At 41.4% G+C, this 5,000-nt stretch overlaps 1 pseudogene; it reads left to right on the forward strand.

Annotated features, from left to right (window-relative positions):
- The first annotated feature begins 3,642 nt into the window (after positions 1-3,642).
- Positions 3,643-3,794, forward strand: LOC142357058 (5.8S ribosomal RNA; annotated as a pseudogene).
- The last annotated feature ends 1,206 nt before the right edge of the window (positions 3,795-5,000 follow it).

Raw genomic sequence — 5,000 nt, forward strand, 5'->3', positions numbered from 1 at the left:
CTTGGCAACCAATCTCGAATTATGTATCGAGCTCAAAAACTACTTGTGTGGATACATAGTTCAGCAGTCATGGCAAGGGACTGCTTAAAGGGAGACTAGTTAGCAAAAGCAGCCTAGCAGAACTGCAGCTATCTAGATCTCAGAAGCTGGGTTATAGAAGCCCAGCTATAGACTTGTGAATGAGAAAGGCCTAAAAAGGTCCACAAGTCGCGTGGTTAGAACCGACACGCAAAAATCCCAGCGAGTGACAGAGCGTTGCGCTGTTCAGTGGGAAAGAGTTGAGCTTACTCGGGGCGCCCACTGAACTTGCTCCGAGCCAAAGGCTCGAAAAAACACAGCTTAGCCTCAGATCCTTTACATAGAAGGCTAGCTAAAATAAACTTACCTTGGACGAGGGTAAAGTTTAGTCAGTTCTTAGGGGAGAGTAATCCACAGCTTCTCGCCCTCTGAACATTCTCCCAGATATGTAGGTCTGGGAGAGTCTCCTCCTGTTCTTCGGAATCTGGAGGTAGACAAAGACAGTACGATACGATCTTGCATCGGGATGACTAACCGATAATGATCATAATCTGACAATTTTTCCGGCTTGAGGCACCGGAGTCAGATTAAAGACACATACTGAACTAAAGGCGTATGTGCAAAGCTTGTCGGAGTGTAGAGAGTCAAGCTGAGTTGACTCGTCACGTGGTGATGACAACAGCCATGTGCAAAACACTCACAACTTTATCGTCTATGTGGAAAAGGTTGCTAACAGCGCTCTCTATGAGAGGCCCTCGCATATAACTATACGAGGAAAAGGCGATAGAGTTGTTTGAATGTGGGGCAGGTTCATCGACAAGCTAAGTTGATCACATTCTTGTTGTGGCATCCTACTAGAATTGGTCACGGTCTGCACCAACTCTCCCCAAGTTGGCCAGACTTAAAACTAGAAATAAGGTTTGCAGCTATGTGAACCTAGAAACTGTAAAGGAGTTGAAAGAACTTAAAGGAATTGAAAGAGGCCTTGAGGTATATCCTCTTGGTAAAGACCCACAAAAGCTCACAAAAGTGGCTTCGAAGGGCAAAACTGGTTCATCCAAAACAATTGGAGAGCTTAAAGCAGAACCAATTCGAATGAAACACTATTGGTGAAACTTCATCATGAGAACGTCACAAGCTGATCACGCTCTATGATATGACTAGTATTATGTTGCTTCTAGTAGGCTAAGCGCAAGCCGAAACATCAACATGTGAAAGTCGTAGAATTTTGCAATCAAACTGTGGCTAGTACTGTGATGTTACTAGTAACCTGGTGTTCCGTCATATGGCCAAGAGAGCATTTGAAGGCGAAACTTCTGCATGGGAAAGCTGCATCATGATCAAAATTTTATATCGAGTATTATGTTGACGTTAGTAGGCCTTGGCCGAAAACGCAGCATGTGAAAGGTATAGATAAAAGTTATTGTTGCAGTCAGTACTGTGTAGTTACTAGTAGCTGGATTTAAGCTCAAAATGAGACACTGTTGGTGAAACTTCATCATGAGAATGTCACAAGCTGATCAAGCTCTATGATATGACTAGTATTATGTTGCTTCTAGTAGGCTAAGCGCAAGCCGAAACATCAACATGTGAAAGTCGTAGAATTTTGCGATCAAATTGTGGCTAGTACTGTGATGTTACTAGTAACCTTGTGTTACGTCATATGGCCAAGAGAGCATTTGAAGGCGAAACTTCTGCATGGGGAAGCTGCATCATGAACAAAAGTTTATATCGAGTATTATGTTGACATTAGTAGGCCCTGGCCGAAAGCGCAGCATGTGAAAGGTATAGATAAAAGTTATCGTTGCAGTCAGTACTGTGTAGTTACTAGTAGCTGGATTTAAGCTCGAAATGAGACACTGTTGGTGAAACTTCATCATGAGAACGTCACAAGCTGATCACGCTCCATGATATGACTAGTATTATGTTGCTTCTAGTAGGCTAAGCGCAAGCCGAAACATCAACATGTGAAAGTCGTAGAATTTTGCGATCAAATTGTGGCTAGTACTGTGATGTTACTAGTAACCTTGTGTTACGTCATATGGCCAAGAGAGCATTTGAAGGCGAAACTTCTGCATGGGGAAGCTGCATCATGAACAAAAGTTTATATCGAGTATTATGTTGACGTTAGTAGGCCCTGGCCGAAAGCGCAGCATGTGAAAGGTATAGATAAAAGTTAGCGTTGCAGTCAGTACTGTGTAGTTACTAGTAGCTGGATTTAAGCTCGAAATGAGACACTGTTGGTGAAACTTCATCATGAGAACGTCACAAGCTGATCACGCTCTATGATATGACTAGTATTATGTTGCTTCTAGTAGGCTAAGCGCAAGCCGAAACATCAACATGTGAAAGTCGTAGAATTTTGCAATCAAACTGTGGCTAGTACTGTGATGTTACTAGTAACCTTTTCTTACGTCATATGGCCAAGAGAGCATTTGAAGGCGAAACTTCTGCATGGGGAAGCTGCATCATGAACAAAAGTTTATATCGAGTATTATGTTGACGTTAGTAGGCCCTGGCCGAAAGCGCAGCATGTGAAAGGTATAGATAAAAGTTATCGTTGCAGTCAGTACTGTGTAGTTACTAGTAGCTGGATTTAAGCTCGAAGTGAGACACTGTTGGTGAAACTTCATCATGAGAACGTCACAAGCTGATCACGCTCTATGATATGACTAGTATTATGTTGCTTATAGTAGGCTAAGCGCAAGCCGAAACATCAACATGTGAAAGTCGTAGAATTTTGCGATCAAATTGTGGCTAGTACTGTGATGTTACTAGTAACCTTGTGTTACGTCATATGGCCAAGAGAGCATTTGAAGGCGAAACTTCTGCATGGGGAAGCTGCATCATGAACAAAAGTTTATATCGAGTATTATGTTGACGTTAGTAGGCCCTGGCCGAAAGCGCAGCATGTGAAAGGTATAGATAAAAGTTAGCGTTGCAGTCAGTACTGTGTAGTTACTAGTAGCTGGATTTAAGCTCGAAATGAGACACTGTTGGTGAAACTTCATCATGAGAACGTCACAAGCTGATCACGCTCTATGATATGACTAGTATTATGTTGCTTCTAGTAGGCTAAGCGCAAGCCGAAACATCAACATGTGAAAGTCGTAGAATTTTGCAATCAAACTGTGGCTAGTACTGTGATGTTACTAGTAACCTTTTCTTACGTCATATGGCCAAGAGAGCATTTGAAGGCGAAACTTCTGCATGGGGAAGCTGCATCATGAACAAAAGTTTATATCGAGTATTATGTTGACGTTAGTAGGCCCTGGCCGAAAGCGCAGCATGTGAAAGGTATAGATAAAAGTTATCGTTGCAGTCAGTACTGTGTAGTTACTAGTAGCTGGATTTAAGCTCGAAGTGAGACACTGTTGGTGAAACTTCATCATGAGAACGTCACAAGCTGATCACGCTCTATGATATGACTAGTATTATGTTGCTTATAGTAGGCTAAGCGCAAGCCGAAACATCAACATGTGAAAGTCGTAGAATTTTGCGATCAAACTGTGGCTAGTACTTTGATGATGCTTGTAGCCAACCGAATTGGTTGAAAAGCCCAATAAGTAAGCTAACTTGGGAGAGCTTGTTGGAAACCAAATGCTACTAGATTGGTCCAAATACATCCTTCAACAGGGGATCACTTGGCTCGCTTTACGAAGAGGAGCACAGCTATATGTGTTAATTCGGTATGAATCGCAAGATTTGTTTACCGACCTCTCTAACGCAAAAGGCGGTCTCGGCTTCGGCTGTTGACTGCGTCCGATTCAGGGTTATATAACTCTCGATTGAACACATTGATGTTCTATTGTTGGTGCTTCCAATAAAATTGGAACACTTAAAGCAGAACCGATTCAAATAATAGCATTCTGATCAATGATTGCATTCCTTGATCAAGAACTGCTGGAGTCATTGTGATGGCGAATTTTCTTCATAAGAAAATTGCAAAGAGACGGAACTTAATGAGACTAGTATTATGTTGTTTCTAGTAAGCGGAAGCTGAAACAGCAACATGTGAAAATCAAGTTTTGTTCAATGATCTCGAGGCGATAAGTACTATGAAGCAACTAGTAGCCTAAGCATGACTCAGATTTGAGACAGTCAAAAAGACTGGCGAAACTTCTTCACATGAAAGTTACATAGAGAACTACAAATGTATACAGCGAGTATTATGTTGTTTCTAGTAGGCGAAAGCTGAAACATCAACATGTGAAAGTTGTCTGCAAACTGTAGAACGATATGTGATTAGTACTGTGCTGTTACTAGTAGCCAGTCTGACTGTAGAAGCCAAGACAAAGGGAAACTAATGCATCTGAAAAGGACAAGTTATGGAAAGGTATGCACGATAAGTATTATGTTGTTTCTAGTAAGCGGCAGCTGAAACATCAACATGTGAACGTCGTTGTGTACAGTAACCTAGAACTATATAGTCCTTAGTAACGTGCATTTACTAGTACCTGTAATTGGTATTCAGACTCAGGCAGTTTGGAATAGTTTGGCAAAGATGCACCAGAGAAAACTGGGATTTGATACAGAAATTGTTGAATACAAGTATTATGCTGCTTCTAGTAGGTTGAATCCGAAACATCAGCATGTGAAAATTGAAAACATTTCTGGTTCGAATTGTCACAAGTATTTGGTGATCTGAGTAGCCAAACTCACTACAACGCCAATTGAAGGCAAAAATTCTCAACGGGAAAAGCTATTCTCATTGAATGAGCTAACAAGACGAGTATTATGTTGCTTCTAGTAGGCGAAAGCCAAAACATCAACATGTGAAAGTCTTGCTGAACAAATTTAATGTTGTTGAGCTCAGTACCGTGTGAATTAGTAGCCATAATTGGCGAGCGAAAATTGAACTGGCGAAACTTCGTCTTTGGAAAATTGCAGATGCCGAGCACTTATTTTGCAACGAGTATTATGTTGACTGTAGTAAGCGAAAGCCGAAACAGCAACATGTGAAAGCTGTTGAAATTTGTGGT

This window comes from Convolutriloba macropyga, unplaced genomic scaffold (assembly GCF_964194025.1).
Source record: "Convolutriloba macropyga unplaced genomic scaffold, txConMacr16.3 SCAFFOLD_3626, whole genome shotgun sequence".
In the NCBI taxonomy this organism is placed as follows: Eukaryota; Metazoa; Xenacoelomorpha; order Acoela; family Convolutidae; genus Convolutriloba; species Convolutriloba macropyga.